This window comes from Mobula hypostoma, chromosome 10 (assembly GCF_963921235.1).
Source record: "Mobula hypostoma chromosome 10, sMobHyp1.1, whole genome shotgun sequence".
Taxonomy (NCBI): Eukaryota; Metazoa; Chordata; class Chondrichthyes; order Myliobatiformes; family Myliobatidae; genus Mobula; species Mobula hypostoma.
In genome coordinates, this window is record NC_086106.1 from 135,173,732 (window position 1) to 135,191,923 (window position 18,192).

Genomic DNA, 18,192 nt, shown 5'->3' on the forward strand with positions numbered 1-18,192 from the left:
AATGATTGCTAGAAGGGCCATTATCAAGAAAATGAGAGCAAATCTGGTCCCAGATTCATGAAGGGCAGGTCCGGCGGGAAGAATTTAAAAAGAAGACAGTTTTATAGAGTGGGTGTTGGAGTAGAGGGAGTCAGAGTAGGAGGGCTTTGGCTCAACGGGGCCTCAGCAATAATGGGTTGAGGCGAGATAAGTTACTTGTGAAGAATCGGAATAGGAACTATGTCTGTGAGGCCAGTGTTCTGTACTGGGTGTTGGAAGTGGGTTGTCTGGGAGACTCCCAGCCTCCCGGACGGCCACATCTGCTCTAGGTGCGTCTAGCTGCAACTCCTTAGGGACTGGGTTACAGAACTGGAGATGCAGCTTGATGACCTTTGTCTGGTCAGGGAAAGTGAAGAGGCAATAGAGAGGGGCTACAGGCAAGTAGTTACACGAGGGCCTCAGGAGACAGATGAGTGGGTAACAGTCAGGAGAGGGAAGGGCAAGAGTCAGATACTAGAGAGCACCCCTGTGGCTGCCCCCCTTAACAATAAGTACTCCCGTTTGAGTACGGTTGGGGGGACAACCTACCTGGGGGAAGCAACAGTGGCTGCACCTCTGGCACAGAGTCTGGCCCTGTGGCTCAGAAGGGTAGGGAAAGGAAGAGGATGGCAACATTCATAGGGGACTCTATAGTTATGGGGTTAGACAGGCAATTCTGTGGACACAGGAAAGAAGCATGGATAGTAGTTTGCCTCCCAGGTGCCAAGGTCTGGGATGTTTCTAATTGCGTCCATGATATCCTGAAGTGGGATGGAGAACAGCCAGAGGTCGTGGTACATATTGGTACCAACGACATTGGCAGGAAAAAGGAGGAGGTCCTGAAAGCAGACTACAGGGAGTTAGGAAGGAAGTTGAGAAGCAGGACCACAAAGGTGGTCATCTCAGGATTACTGCCTGTGCCATGTGACAGTCAGTATAGGAATAGAGTGAGGTGGAGGGTAAATGCATGGCTGAGGAATTGGAGCAGGGGGCAGGGATTCAGATTTCTGGATCATTGGGACCTCTTTGGGGCAGGAGTGACCTGTAGAAAAAGGACAGGTTGCACTTGAATCCCAGGGGACCAATATCTTGGCAGTGAGGTTTGCTAAGGCTGTTAGGGAGAGTTTAAACTAGAATTGCTGGGAGGTGGGAACCGAACTGAAGAGACGAAGGAAGGGGTGGTTGGCTCACAAATAGAGAAAGCTTGTAGGCAGTGTGAGAGGGAGGATAGGCAGGTGATACAGAAGGGATGTGCTCAGACTGATGGTTTGAGATGTGTCTATTTTAATGCAAGGAGTATCATGAACAAAGCAGATGATCTTAGAGTGTGGATCAGTACTTGGAGCTATGATATTGTGGCCTTTACAGAGACTTGGATGGCTTAGGGGCAGTAATGGCTACGTAGAGTGCCAGTCTTTAGATGTTTCAGAAAAGACAGGGAGGGAGACAAAAGAGGTGGGGGTGTAGCACTGCTGATCAGAGATAGTGTCACAGCTGCAGAAAAGGAGGAATTCATGGAGGGATTGTCTACAGAGTCTCTGTGGGTGGAAGTTAGGAACAGGAAGGGGTCAATAACTCTACTGAGTTTTTTTATAGACCACCCAATAGTAACAGGGACATCGAGGAGCAGATAGGGAGATTGATTCTGGAAAGGTGTAATAATAATGAGGTTGTTGTGGTGGGAGATTTTAATTTCCCAAGTATCGATTGGCATGTCCCTAGAGTGAGGGGTTTCGATGAGGTGGAGTTTGTTAGGTGTGTTCAAGAAGGTTTCCTGACACAATATGTAGATAAGCCTAGAAGAGGAGAGGCTGTACTTGATCTGGTATTGGGAAATGAACCTGGTCAGGTGTCAGGTCTCTCAGTGGGAGAGCATTTTGGAGATAGTGATCACAATTCTATCTCATTTACCATAGCATTGGAGAGGGATAGGAACAGACAAGTCAGTGAAACGTTTAATTGGAGTAAAGGGAAATATGAAGCTATCAGGCACGAACTTGGAAGTATAAATTGGGAGCAGATGTTCTCAGGGAAATGTACCGCAGAAATGTGGCAAATGTTCAGGGGATATTTGTGTGGCGGTCTGCATAGGTATGTTCCAATGAGACAGAAAGGATGGTAGGGTACAGGAACCATGGTCTACAAAGGCTGTAGAAAATCTAGTCAAGAAGAAAAGAAAAGCTTACAAAAGGTTCAAGAGAACTAGGTAATGACAGAGATCTACAAAATTATGAGGCTAGCAGGAAGGAGCTTAAGAATGAAATTAGGAGAGCCAGAAGGGGCAATGTGAAGGCCTTGGCGAGCAGGATTAAGGAAAACCCCAAGGCATTCTACAAGTATGTGAAGAGCAAGAGGATAAGACTTTACAGAATAGGACCAACCAAGTGTGACAGTGTAAAAGTGTGTATGGAACCGGAGGAGGTAGAGGAGTTACGTAATGAATATTTTGCTTCAGTATTCACAACAGAAAAGGATCTTGGTGATTGTAGGGATGACTTACAGTGGACTGAAAAACTTGAGCATTTAGATATTAAGGAAGAGGATGCGCTGGAGCTTTTGGAAAGCATCAAGTTGGATAAGTCACCGGGACCGGACAAGATATACCCCAGGCTACTGTGGGAGGTGAGGGAGGAGATTGCTGAGCCTCTGGAGATGATCTTTGCATCATCACTGGGGATGTGAGAGGTTCTGGAGGATTGGAGAGTTGCAGATGTTGTTCCCTTATTTAAGAAAGGGAGTAGAGATAGCCCAGGAAATTATAGACCGGTGAGTCTTGGTTCAATGGTTGGTAAGTTAGTGGAGAAGATCCTGAGAGGCAGGATTTATGAACATTTGAAGAGGCATAATAGGATTAGGAATAATCAGCATGGTTTTGGGAAAGGCAAGTCGTGTCTTATGAGCCTGATTGAATTTTTTGAGGATGTGCCTGAACACATTGATAAAGGTAGAGCAGTAGATGCAGCGTATATGGATTTTAGCAAGGCATTTGATAAGGTACCCTATGCAAGGCTTATTGAGAAAGTAAGTAGGCAGGGGACCAAAGGGGACCTTGCTTTGTGGATCCAGAACTAGCTTGCCCACAGAAGGCAAAGGGTGGTTGTAGTCGCGTCATATTCTGCATGGAGGTCGGTGACCAGTGGTGTGCCTCAGGGATCTGTTCTGGGACCCCTGTTCTTCACAATTTTCATAAATGTCCTGGATGAGGAAGTGGAGTAAATTTGCTGATGACACAAAGGTTGGGGATCTTGTGGTTAGTGTGTAGGGCTGTCAGAGGTCACAGTGGGACATCGATAGGATGCAAAACTGGGCTGAGAAGTGGCAGATGGAGTTCAACCCAGATAAGTGTGAGGTTGTTCACTTTGGTAGGTCAAATATGATGGCAGAATATAGTATTAATGCTAAGTCTCTTGGCAGTGTGGAGGATCATAGGGATCTTGGGGTCCGAGTCCATAGGCCACTCAAAGCTGCTGTGCAGGTTGGCTCTGTGGTTAAGAAAGCATACGGTGCATTGGCCTTCATCAACCGTAGGATTCAGTTTAAGAGGCGAGAAGTAATGTTACAGCTATATAGGACCCTGGTCAGACCCCACTTGGAGTACTATGCTCAGTTTTGGTCAGCTCACTACGGGAAGTTTGTGGAAACTATAGAAAGGGTGCAGAGGAGATTTACAAGGATGTTGTTTGGATTGGGGAGCATGCCTTATGAGAATAGGTTGAGTGAAATCGGCCTTTTCACCTTGGAGTGAGAGGTGACCTGATAGAGGTGTAGAAGATGATGAGAGGCATGATCATGTGTGTAGTCAGAAGCTTTTCCCCAGGGCTGAAATGGCTAACATTATAGAGCACAGTTTTAAGGTGCTTGGAAGTGGGTCCAGAGAAGATGTCAGGGGTAAGTTTTTTACAGAGAGAGTGATGAGTGCGTGGAATGGGCTGCTGGCAATGGTGGTGGAGGCAGGTACGATAGGTTCTTTTAAGAGACTCCTGTATAGGTACATGGAGCTTAGAAAAACAGAGGGCTATGGGTAACTCTAGGTAATTTCTGAAGTAAGTACATGTTCTGTACAGCATTGTGGGCTGAAGGGCCTGTATTATGCTGTAGGTTTTCTATGTTTCTATGTCCCATCAGGCTATGAGGATTTATCTGCCTCAATGCTCTTTAAGAGATTCAACAATATCTCCTCCTTTACCTTGAAACGCCCTAAATTATTAATATGCTTGGCACTGATCTCCATATCCTCCATGTCCATCTCCTTGGTAATTACTGATGTGAAGGTAATTACCTTCTTGAGTGATCCTACCATCTCCCTTGTTAACCTTTTGCTCTTGATGTATGTATAGAATGGATAGGGAAAGTTGTCTCATTCTTTTTCTCTCCCAGGATAGTGGAATCTAAAAAAGTGTCTCAGAAAGGCAGTGTCCATTATTAAGGACCTCCAGCACCCAGGGTATGCCCATTTCTCACTGTTACCATCAGGTAGGAAGTACAGAAGCCTGACGGCACACAGTTAGCGATTCAGGAACAGCTTCTTCCCCTCTGCCATCCGATTCCTAAATGGACATTGAAGCTTCGAACACTATCTCACTCTTTTTTTAATATACAGTATTTCTGTTTTTGCACATTTTTAAAAACCTATTCAATATACCTACTTATTATTATTATGTTTGTTTGTTTTTTTTTTCTCTCTGCTGGATTATGTATTGCATTGAACTGCTGCTGCTAAGTTAACAAATTTCACGTCACATGCCGGTGATAGTAAACCTGATTCTGATAAAACAAGAGGGCACATGTTTACTGAGAGAGGGGAAAGATTTAAGTCGTACCTGAGGGAAAATTTTTCCCACAAAGAGGATGGAGGACATATGGAACCAACTGCCAGAGGATGTGGTGGAGGGAAATACAATAAGAAAATAGACACAAGAGATTCTGCAGATATTGGCAATTTTGAGCAACACACAAAATTCTGGAAGAACTCAGGAAGTCAGGAAGGTGCCATGGTTGACGTGAGAGTTGGAATGTAATACCTCTGCTCCACCTACCAAAAGCAGAATTTCCTAGTGGCCAACCATTTTAATTCCTATCCCCATTTCTGTTCCGACATGTCAAGTCCGTGGCCTCCTCTTCTGCCATGATGAGATCACTCTCAGGTTGGAGGCGCAACACCTCGTATTCCATCGAAGTAGCCTCTGACCTGATGGCATGTGCTGTATATCGATTTCTCCTTCCTTTTTTTTTGCATTCCTTCCCCGCCCCCCCCCCCATTCCTCACTCTGGCCTCTTACCTCTTCTCCTCATCTACTTATCACCACCCCCTCCTTCCCTCTCTCCCATGGTCCACTCTCCTCTCCTATTAGATAACTCCTTCTCCAACCCTTTACCTTTTCCACCCATCTGGCTTCACCTATCACCTTCTACCTTGTTCTCCTCCCCCTTCCCCTATCACCCTGTTCTAGCTTCTTCCCCCTTCCTTTCCAATGCTGAAGAAGGGTCTGGGCCCGAAATATCTTTTCCATAGACACTGCCTGACCTGCTGAGTTCCTCCAACATTTTGTGTGTGTTGAGTTGGTTTGTTTCTGTGTTGTGACTGATTGATTACTGTCAATTATCCTGCCCCCGCCCCAAGCCCAGCAAACAGGATAAGTACTTGCAAGGTTGAGTGGGAGTGAGACTAACTACATTGTAGTACAGACTTGATAGGCTGAATGGTTAGTGCCCACAATTTATGTCATGGAAATGCCAGCCTATACTTGAATATTTTGGGGCCTTGCTGTGGACATATCTGAAGAGTTTTGGAACGTTTCGTGGTACAGCAACATAACAGTGTTTCTTGATGATCAAGCAACAGTAATGTAGATATACTATGCCACTGTGTCCATGGGAACATTATGAATATAAATTGTTACTTAGTCATTAGGATAGTCACTAAAATTGAGATAGCACAAGACACCAGACAAGGATGAATGCTAAGATCTTTTAAGGTTGTAGGTCTGCAGGATACTGTTAGGGGGTGGGGGGAGCTGCAACGATTGGGTCGCTGGCACTGTGGCTCAGAAGGGAAGCGGCCAGGGGAGGAATGCAGTGGTAATAGGAGATTCCATAGTCAGAAGAATAAATAGGAGAGTCTGTGGATGTGATGGAGAGACCCAGATGGTATGTTGCCTCCCAGGTGCCAGGGTCAGGGACATCTTGGATTATGTCCACAATACAGGTTTCCCCCAACATCCGAAGGTAGAGCGTTCCTGTGAAACCATTCGTAAGCCGAATGTCGTAAAGCGAAGAAGCAATTACCATTTATTTATATGGGAAAAATTTGTGAGCGTTCACAGACCCAAAAATAGCCTACCAAATCATGCCAAATAACACATAAAACCTAAAATAACAGTAACATATAGTAAAAGCAGGAATGATATGATAAATACACAGCCTATATAAAGTAGAAATACACCCTATCCTCGTTATATGTGTCTTCAGACTATGCGGATTCACAGTTATGCGAGGAACCTATTTCTACCAACGTCTCGTTATATGCGTCCAAAATTCATAGTTATGCGAAGAGCATTGCCTTCCTGCCAATACAAGTCATGTGCGCGCGCTTCACCGTCTCTCTGTTGGGATGAGGATCACCGCTTTCCCGCCAATACAAGTCAGGTGCGCGCACCTCACAATCTCTCTCCCGCCACTCTCGCATTGGTTTTGGCAAGGTGTGGATGCGCGATCTTAAACTTCTGTTGGTTTTACCTACGGTGCAGTAATTTTGCGCTTGAAATATTTAACTATGCCTCCAATGTCACGTCTTGGGCTGTCAGCAGAGCGGCAGAGAACCGCTTTAACACTTGAAAAAAAGTTGGAAATTATAAACAGCGCAGCGTCAGCTGAAGGTAACACAGCTCTGGGACTCTACTGTCAGGAACAGAATCTTGCCTTTAAAGTTCTTTTGTTGCTTGACAATGCGCCAGCCCATCCTAAACATTTGGACAGCATTCATCCTAACATAACAGTGCGTTTCCTGCCACCTAACACAACATCGCTAATTCAACCACTCAACCAAGGTGTAATCCATATTCAAGGTGTACGTTTTTTTTTACGGCAAACTATCTCTCAGATGCTGCAGGCAACAGACAATTTTGAAAATCCCGGGAGTTTACCAACGATGAGGGAATGGTGGAAGTCAGAACACTTGGCACAAATGGCGATGGACTTGGACCCACGTTTAGAACGGAGTCAGCATTTTAGTCTTTCCCTGCCGTCAACCCTTATTCCCTTCAAGCAAATTTATGCTGAGAAACAAAATGCTGCCAAGCAAACAACCCTCACCACTTTATGCAAATCGCTGTAATCTTTCTGCTGCCAGCAGTTCTAAAAGTTCTGTGAGTCTTCCTTCACCCCTTGCTGTACTTGATATTATCCTGACAACCACAATCATCCACCTTATCCATGTAAAGCTGCCCGACACCACAACAACCACTCATCTCCCAGAGGGAACACACCTGCCACTGTGGGCAAAAGAATAAATCAAGAAAGGTATTGCACCTGTGGCTGACAAGGGAAATTAGGGATAGTATCAATTCCAAAGAAGCAGCATACAAATTAGCCAGAAAAAGTGGCTCACCTGAGGACTGGGAGAAATTCAGAGTCCAGCAGAGGAGGACAAAGGGCTTAATTAGGAAGGGGAAAAAAGATTATGAGAGAAAACTGGCAGGGAACATAAAAACTGACTGTAAAAGCTTTTATAGATATGTGAAAAGAAAACGATTGGTTAAGAGAAATGTAGGTCCCCTACATACAGAAACAGGTGAATTGATTATGGGGAGCAAGGACATGGCAGACCAATTGAATAACTACTCTGGTTCTGTCTTCACTAAGGAGGACATAAATAATCTTCCGGAAATAGTAGGGGACAGAGGGTCCAGTGAGATGGAGGAACTGAGGGAAATGCATGTTAGTAGGGAAGTGGTGTTAGGTAAATTGAAGGAATTAAAGGCAGATAAATCCCAGAGTGCTTAAGGAAGTAGCCCAAGAAATAGTGGATGCATTAGTGATAATTTTTCAAAACCCTTTAGATTCTGGACTAGTTCCTGAGGATTGGAGGGTGGCTAATGTAACCCCACTTTTTAAAAAAGGAGGGAGAGAGAAGCCGGAGAATTATAGACAGGTTAGCCTGACATTGGTGGTGGGGAAAATGCTGGAGTCAGTTATCAAAGATGTGATAACAGCACGTTTGGAAAGCGGTGAAATCATCGGCCAAAGTCAGCATGGGTTTGTGAAAGGAAAATCATGTCTGATGAATCTCAGGATTTTTTGAGGATGTAACTAGTAGAGTGGATAGGGGAGAAGCAGTGGATGTGGTATGTTTGGATTTTCAAAAGGCTTTTGACAAGGTCCCACACAGGAGATTAGAGTGCAAACTTAAAGCACACAGTATTGGGGGTAAGATATTGATGTGGATAGAGAATTGGTTGGCAGACAGGAAGCAAAGAGTGGGAATAAACGGGACCTTTTCAGAGTGGCAGGCAGTGGCTAGTGGGGTACCGCAAGGCTCAGTGCTGGGACCCCAGTTGTTTACAATATATATTAATGACTTAGATGAGGGAATTAAATGCAGCATCTCCAAGTTTGTGGATGACACGAAGCTGGGCGGCAGTGTTAGCTGTGAGGAGGATGCTAAGAGGATGCAGGGTGACATGGATAGGTTAGGTGAGTGGGCAAATTCATGGTGGGTGCAATTTAATGTGAATAAATGTGAGGTTATCCACTTTGGTGGCAAAAACAGGAAAACAGATTATTATCTGAATGGTGGCCGATTAGGAAAAGGAGAGGTGCAACGAGACCTGGGTGTCATTATACGCCAGTCATTGAAAGTGGGCATGCAGGTACAGCAGGCAGTGAAAAAGGCGAATGGTGTGCTGGCATTCATAGCAAGAAGATTCGAGTACAGGAGCAAGGAGGTACTACTGCAGTTGTACAAGGCCTTGGTGAGACCACACCTGGAGTATTGTGTGCAGTTTTGGTCCCCTAATCTGAGGAAAGACATCCTTGCCATAGAGAGAGTAGAAAGAAGGTTCACCAGATTGATTCCTGGGATGGCAGGACTTTCAGATGATGAAAGACTGGATCAACTAGGCTTATACTCACTGGCATTTAGAAGATTGAGTGGGGATCTTATTGAAACATATAAAATCCTAAAGGGATTGGACAGGCTAGATGCAGGAAGATTGTTCCCAATGTTAGGGAAGTCCAGAACGAGGGGTCACAGTTTGAGGATAAAGGGGAAGCCTTTTAGGACCGAGATTAGGAAAAACTTCTTCACACAGAGAGTGATGAATCTGTGGAAATTCTCTGCCACAGGAAACAGTTGAGGCCAGTTCATTGGCTATATTTAAGAGGGAGTTAGATATGGCCCTTGTGGCTAAAGGGATCAGGGGGTATGGAGGGAAGGCTGGTACAGGGTTTTGATTTGGATGATCAGCCATGATCATACTGAATGGTGGTGCAGGCTCGAAGGGCCGAATGGCCTACTCCTGCACCTATTTTCTATGTTTCTATGTTGGTGAGTACTGTACACCCTCGGATGTTAACTTTCTATGATTTATTACACTGAATATTCCCTTAAATTGATTAAATATAATACAAATGTTGCCTTGTAGTACTGCTTTCGTGTCATATTGGTATAAAAATGTGAATAAGTTACAGATAAAACATATTTAGGAAGCCCTCTGAAACGCATCCCTATTTTCTCCATTTAAATAATTTTTCACATTATGCGATTTCACATTATGAGTCAACTTCAAGGAACGTATCCCTCGCATATAAGGAGGATAGGGTGTACTTCTCTATAATCATTGCCTGCACCGTTCTCCGTAGCGAAAATCCCACACAAGCGCTCTCAGCAGAAACATGGCGCAAGCGCTCTCGGCAAAAACAGTCTCTCCAGTAATCTTTAAGCTATGAAGCTGCCAAATCATACCAAATAACCCTTTAAAATACAGAACCGATATGAAGTAGAAATAATGTACTTACAGTGTAGTATCACTTACGGGAATCTGGAAGACAGCACAAAGCACACTGATGATGGTGTGTTAGGCAGAGTCGTCGGAGTTTGGGGTGGTGCAGTGGCCCCCACCCTCCAGGCAGCAAACCGATACCGATCCGTGAAGCATGCAGGGGTACAGCGGTAGTCAGGGTGCACCCAGCACATCTTTAAGAAAAAAGCCAAAATAAACAAGCTAATTAATTAGGTGCCACCCGGCACGTAAATGTCAACCCAAATCAGAGGCGACGCAATCAGCAATCCCCTTTGCTTAGCCTCACGCATTTTTCTATCATACAGTTCTTTGTACGGACTCAAACCATCTTGCAAATATGCTGTAAACCGACATACCCTTTCAAAATTAAAGTCAAACGAACCGAATCAAACAGATGGTAGATGACTTATTGGAATAAATGTAGAACGTCACTGTCACTATAAAACTTCAGTAACTTGTCTTTCTGTTTATTTAAATCATATACAGTGGTAGTTCCGATACTATTTTCTTCAGTAAGACGCCGCACAGACACACCACGATCAAACTTCTGCAATAACTCCACTTTCTGCGTTATTGATGATGATACATGCTTCCTTCTCTTTTTCTCATTGTTACCCATAGGGGTATCTGCAGCTCTTTTTGACATTTTCACAGTGAAATTAAACACAAAGTCAACAGTGAACACAAAATCAGTGAACAGCAAATGCACGTGTAACCAGTACGAGTGCTGAGCCACAACTGACGTCTGGCGGCCTCTGCTAGTGCTGCCACCTCACACCCGAGTGACGTCAGCTGTTGGCGAAAAGAACTTCGGTTTTTGGAACTTTTTGAATTTCAGATAAAGGAATGTGCACCTGTACAACACCTTCAGTCCTATATTTGTCACTCCCAGCACAGATGGAAAGCGTGCAAGGGAGCCGGCTGGATTTGAACTCGGGTGCCTTCACTCTGAAGTCTGGCTCTGATGCCACTACGCCAGCAGCTGACTATATATATAATATTTTCTTTTCTAATATTCGTATGTTCGTATATCTGTGCACTTGTAATGCTACAGTGACACTGTAATATCCTTTGGGATCAATAAAGTATCTATCTGTCTATCTATATACAACCTTGAGATTCAACTTCTTGCAACCACAAAACAAAGAAACATAATTGAATTCATGAGAAACCCCCACATGATTAAGACTTTCAAATATCCATTGTGTGAAAAGAAAGAACAAATCGTGCAAACAAAAAAGTAAACGGTCTGATGAACATGAACTGTAGTCCTCAGAAGTGAGTCCACAGCCACAAGCCAGGTCAGTACTGCAGCCAGTCCAGGAGCCCGATGGCTGCAGGCCACAGCCACGAGCCAATTCAGTGATTGTCACCCTGATAAAGTATATTTACTAAAGTTGTTAGTAGTCTTGTTAACTGCCGGCAAAGTGTTGCCATGTCTTACCAGTGCCATCTCTGCTCTGGTAGATCAAACTGGCATCTTGCTCAGTAACCGTTTTAATGTATAAGAGGATTCCCCAAAGTTTTAAAAATCCATTGTCTACAAGAGTTGCCTTTGAATGGTCTCACCTATATTGTCTCCTCCTAATCCCTTTTGGTCTAAGTACATTTATTATCAAAGTATGTGCACATTGCACAGCTTTGAGATTCATCTCCAAACAGGCAGCCACGAAACAAAGAAACCCAAAAGAACTGGTCAGGTGTCAGATCTCTCAGTGGGAAAGCATTTTGGAGATAGTGATCATAATTCTATCTCCTTTACAATAGCATTGGAGAGAGATAGGAACAGACAAGTTAGAAAAGCATTTAGTTGGAGTAAGGGGAATTCTGAGGCTGTCAGGCAGGGACTTGGAAGCTTAAATTGGGAACAGATGTTCTCAGAGAAAAGTACGGAAGAAATGTGGCAAATGTTCAGGGGATATTTGTGTGGAGTTCTGCATAGGTACGTTCCAATGAGACAGGGAAGTTATGGAGGGTGTAGGAACCGTGGTGTACAAAGGCTGTAGTAAATCTAGTCAAGAAGAAAAGAAAAGCTTACAAAAGGTTCAGAGAGCTAAGTAATGTTAGAGATCTAGAACATTATAAGGCTAACAGGAAGGAAATTAGGAGAGCCAGAAGGGGCCATGAGAAGGCCTTGGCGGGCAGGATTAAGGAAAACCCCAAGGCATTCTATAAGTATGTGAAGAGCAAGAGGATAAGATGTGAAAGAATAGAACCTGTTAAGTGTGACAGTGGGAAAGTGTATATGGAACCGGAAAAAATAGCAGAGGTACTTAATGAATACTTTACTTCAGTATTCACTATGGAAAAGGATCTTGGCAATTGTAGGGATGACTTGCAGTGGACTGAAAAGCTTGAGCATGTAGGTATTAAGAAAGGATGTGCTGGAGCTTTTGGAAAGCATCAAGTTAGATAACTCACCGGGACCGGATGAGATGTACCCCAGGTTACTGTAGGAGGCGAGGGAGGAGATTGCTGAGCCTCTGGCGATGATCTTTGCATCATCATTGGGGACAGGAGAGGTTCCGGAGGATTGGACGGTTGCAGATGTTCCTTTATTCAAGAAAGGGAGTAGAGATAGCCCAGGAAATTATAGACCAGTGAGTCTTACTTCAGTGGTTGGTAAGTTGATGGAGAAGATTCTGAGAGGCAGGATTTATGAACATTTGGAGAGGCATAATATGATTAGGAATACGGTGGTGGAGGCAGATACGATAGGGTCTTTTAAGACACTTTTTGATAGGTACATGGAGCTTAGAAAAACAGAGAGCTATGGGTAAGCCTAGTAATTTCCAAGGTAGGGACATGTTCGGCACAACTTTGTGGGCCGAAGGGCCTGAATTGTGCTGTAGGTTTTCTCTGTTTCTAACTCTTTTAAAAGAAGACCATTGGACACCTCGTGTTCAGAGAGGGAAAAAAAAACAAATCACGCAAACAGTAACACAATCAAATAGCGTTCTGAACTGAAGTCTACAAGGAGAGTCTGAGACCCATAGTTCAGTGCAGAGCTGAATAAATATCGCAGAGCAGCTAGCTAAACTGTCCTGTACCTCACCTCAGGCCCTACACCCTGACCTTTTTAATCTGTCCTGGCGCCTAAATCAACATACAGACATTGCTTCAATACACTCTGGGGCCTGGACCCCACTGCCTCGATTCGACCCACACCCGGTATTTCCGATTTGGCCTGGCCTTTAAACCTTCGTCCAAACACCAGGTTCAATTTGTTGACATACAGCACAGTGTAGGACCTTCCAGCCCTTTGAGCTGCGCTGCCAAGTAATCACCCAGTTTAATCCTGGCCTGATCACAGGACAATTTACAATGACCAATTAACCCACCAACTGGCACGTCTTTGGAATGTGGGAGGAAACCGGAGCACCTGGAAGGAACCTACACAGTTACTGGGAGGATGTACAAATTCAGTACAGGCAGCAGCAAGAATTGAACCGGGGTCGCTGGTATTGCTAACCACTACGCCGCAGTGCCACTACAGTTGCTTCGATATGCTGTGGTAACTGGACCCCACCGCTTCAGTTCAGCCTGTACCTGACCTTTCCAATTCGGCAAGATTGAACCTTGGATCTTCCTCTCTGTCAGCAACAGGCCCACCACCTACTCTCGGTTCGGTCACGTCAAATTGGCTCATGTCCAAAGGGAAGTTATAGACTACGTATTACTTTTGATGATCGTTTGTCAGAAAAAGTGTGATTAACAAAGTCATTTTCCTTGTTTCATTAGCCATCAGCCAGAAGTGGCTAGAATTCACCAGGGCTATCTTAAACCAGAAATTTGCAGCCATCAGCCGTCTTTTACCTTGTCCTCCTCACCAAACACTCTTCTCAATGCACAATTCTTACTTGCAAATGGTGGAAAGAAATCAGTGATGTTGTGACAAAGGGAACCCAGTCCATCTCAGGCTACAGGGAACAAGAACAAACAGTTGTCAACACTGCAAAATTCAGGAGGTAATTCAGCCTGCATCCCAGAGTGGATGTTGCTGTAACCCAACAGGAAGCGGACACTCAAAACTAGCATCCTCAATGATCAGCTGATTCATTTCAATAATCTTTTGTTTCTAATTTTACTAACATGCAGATTATCTTTAAAATAGTACTTGGGCCTTTTGACCTGACTTGGAGAGAGAGTTTTAAATGTTGAACCAGGCTTGACACTTAAATTGTGGGAGCAAGACATCTAATTCAGATTCAGGCAAATGCATCTTTTAGCCTAATCTTACACCTACCTGCATTTTTATCAGCAATTTTGCATTATAAAGTAATGCCAGAATCAGAATCAGGTTTATTATCACTGGCAGGTATCGTGAAATTTGTTACTTAGCGGGAGCAGTTCAATGCAATACATAATGTAGAAGTAAATAAGTAAATAAATTGCAGTATATTTATATAGAGTAGATTAAAAATTGTACAAAAACAGAAATAATACATATTAAATAACTGAGATAGTGTACATAGATTCAATGTTCATTTAGGAGTTGGATGGCAGAGGGGAAGAAGCTGTTTCTGAATTGCTGAGTATGTGCCTTCAGGCTTCTGTACCTCCTGCCTGATGTTAACAGTGAGAAAAAGGGCATACAGTGGGTGCTGAGGGTCCTTAGTAATGGATTCCACCTTTCTGAGACACCGCTCGTTGAAGATGTCCTGGATACTTTGTAGGCTAGTACCCAAGATGGAGCCGACTAAATTTATGACCCCCTGCAGCTTCTTTCAGTCCTGTGCAGTAGCCCCCTTCCATACCAAACAGTGATGCAGCTTTGCAGAATGCTCTCCACGGTACATCCATAGAAGTTTTTGAGTGTATTTGTTGACATACCAAATCTTCTCAAACTGCTAATGAAGTATAGTCACTGTCTTGCCTTCATTATACCTGCATCAAGATGTTGGGACCAGGTTAGGTCCTCAGAGATCTTGACACCCAGGAACTTGAAACTGCTCACTCCCTCTACTTCTGATCCCTCTATGAGGATTGGTTTGTGTTCCTTCGTCTTACCCTTCCTGAAGTCCACAATCAGCTCTTTCGTCTTACTAACGTTGAGTGCCAGGTTGTTGCTGCGACACCATTCCACTAGTTGTTATATCTCATTCCTGTACGCCCTCTCGTCTCCATCTGAGATTCTACCACAATGGTATCATCAGCAAATTTATAGATGGTACTTGAGCTATGCCTAACCACATAGTCATGAGTATAGAGAGAGTAGAGCCGTGGGCTAAGCACACACCCCTGAGGTGCGCCAGTCAGCAAGGAGGAGATATTAGCAGCAATCCGCACAGATTGTGGCCTTCTGGTTAGGAAGTCGAGGATCCAATTGCAGAGGGAGGTACAGAGGCCGAGGTTCTGTAACTTAACAATTAGGATTGTGGGAATGATGGTGTAAAATGCTGAGCTATAGTTGATGAACAGCATCCTAACATAGGTGTGCGTATTGTCCGGGTGTTCTAAGGCTGTGTGAAGAGCCATTGAGATTGCGTCTGCAATTGACCTACTCTGGCGATAGGCAAATTGCGATGGGTCCAGGTCCTTGCTGAGGCAGGAATTCAGTCTAGTTATGACCAACCTCTCAAAGCATTTCGTCACTGTAGATGTGAGTGGTACTGGGCGATAGTCATTAAGGGAGCTCACATTATTCTTTTTAGGCACTGGTATAATTGTTGTCTTTTTGAAGCAAGTGGGAACTTCTGCCCATATCAGTGAGAGGTTGGAAATGTCCTTGAATACTCCCACCAGTTGGTTGGCACAAGTTTTCAGAGCCTTACCAGGTACTCTGTCGGGGCCTTCTTCTTTGCAAGGGTCCACCCTCTTTAAAGGCAGCCTAACATTGGCCAAGACAGAGATCACAGGGATCTTCACAGCTGCAATTATGTCCTCCTTTGCAAAGCGGGCATAGAAGGTGTCGTACTCGATCGGACCCGATGCAAGAGCAATTGTACCACAAATACACTGACACACGGAATTCTTTTCAAACCTTTATTCCCTACTCATAGCATGCTATGGAGGAAGTTACAGATTGATCTCCCAAAAGAGCCAGTCCAGAAACTGCCCCTGAATTAAACAATTCTCCACAATTTATGACATTGATCAGGTAGCAGGAAATCTTACGGTTACAAGTTTAGACAATATTAGAATCATTTCAATCACATGCTAAGATACAATTAGATGTAAGATAATCATTGGTCAGTTAGTTATAATTATTTTAAGCCAAAGCTAGCCCATCAGTTCATCATTCGGACCCTTCCGCTTTTCTCCAGAACATTATAGCCCCTACACCATACTTCCCATATTTAGCTATACCTTGAGCTGCTTCTGCAAGATCAGATAGTTCCTTATCTGAGCCTTTGCCTATCTTTAGAGAACAATGACTAGTACGTCACCCGTTGCGGAGTGAAACTTCTTTCTGACTTGTCCAAACTTGTCCAAAGCAGTAAGCTAAGGCGCTTACAAGGTGATTGATTATAAGTTAATCATTGTCCTCTGTTTTTCCCTATTTACCTATCCCTTCATTCCATTAGAAGGCATTGAGTTAATCTGGTAATGAAATATTGCCACCATTCATGCTATTGGGTTTGCTTTGTAGGAAGTAATGTCTTGCAAACCCTGCCAGAGTTGTTGTAAATGTGATGTCGCCTCCAACCTCGTTCAAAATTGTCTGTTCACCCTTGAAATAGCCTTCTGCAAGTCATACCTGGTTTTCTGGTACAGACCTAAATTTATAAAAATAAATGCCAAAGTGAGTTTCTAATGAAGAAAACATGATGATATTTTCCCAATTAAATCTGTCTCCATTATAATAAGAAATGACAATTAACACAGAGTATGGAAAGATGACCTGAAGGAGTGAATAATTGTCTTCTGTTCTTGCAATCTTGGCACTGAGTATCTGTTTCCTCTGGTTTTGCCTAAAGACACCACTCAGACTTCCCACAGGCAATAATCATCATTTAGTGAGTTAAAGATGTGCATGATCTACAGGCTGAGATGGAGACAGTGACCTCGATGTTCAGTGAGACCAGTTGCAGCCATATTGGCTAAGCTACAACAATGAAGGAAATGTACTTAATCTAATGGCCACATCTTCGATTTCTTTGTGACTGGAAAACACCTCAATCTGCTCCAATTTACCTTCCAGAGCAATAGGACTACAGCAGGTAGCTCTTCTCTCAACCCTGGGACATCTGGACAGAAAAGATACATACATCAAGATGTTCTTCATTGTCTACAGCTCAGCATTTAATGCCATCATCCCCCCAAAACTAATCAATAAGGTTCAAGACCTTGGCCTCAATACCTCTTTATACAATTGGATCCTTGATTTCCTCACTTGCAGACGCCAGTCAGTTTGGATTGGCAACAACATCTCCATGATCTCGATCAGCACAGGTGCACCACAAGGCTGTGTACTTATTCCACTGCTCTGTTTGCTTCACACTTACTACTATCTGGCTAAGCACAGCTTCAAAGCCATGTTCAAGTTTGCTGTCAACACCACTGTCGTAGTCCAAATCAAAGGTCGTGATGGGTTAGCTTGTAGGAGATTGAAAATCTGGCTGAGTGGTGCCACAACAATGACCTCTTTCTCAATGTCAGCAAGACCAAGGAGCTGAATATTGACTTTAGGAGAAGAAAACCAGAGATCTATGAGCTGGTCCTCATTGGAGGATCAGAGGTGGACAGGGTCAGCAACTTTAAATTCCTCAGTGTTTTCATTTTGGAGGACCTGTCTTGGGCCCTGCACATAAATGCAATTACAAAGAAAGCACGGTATTATCTCTTCTTCCTGAGGAGTTTGTGAAGATTTGGCATGACATCTAAAACTTTGACAAACAGTCTGGTATGGAAGCACCAATGTCCTTGAATGAAAAATTCTACAAAAAGTAATGGATACAGCCCAGTCCATCCCCACAGGATAAAGCCCTTCTCACCTTTGAGCACATCTACACAAAGTGTTGTTGCAGGAAAGCAGCATCCATCATCAGGGACCCCACTACTGAGGACATGCTCTCTCGTGCCTTCAGGAAGAAAGGACAGGAACCTCAGGACTCACACCACCAGTATCAGATACAGGGATATCTTCACTCAATTTCTTAACCCATCATTGAAATGTTCCTACAACCAATGGACTCAGTCTCAAGGATTCTTG

The 18,192-nt window shown here is 43.9% G+C and overlaps 1 protein-coding gene across 2 annotated transcripts in view; it reads left to right on the forward strand.

The window, feature by feature from the left end:
• Nucleotides 1–18,192, forward strand: part of mospd1 (motile sperm domain containing 1) — a 75,623-nt gene that overhangs the window by 16,906 nt on the left and 40,525 nt on the right. The window lies entirely within an intron of this gene.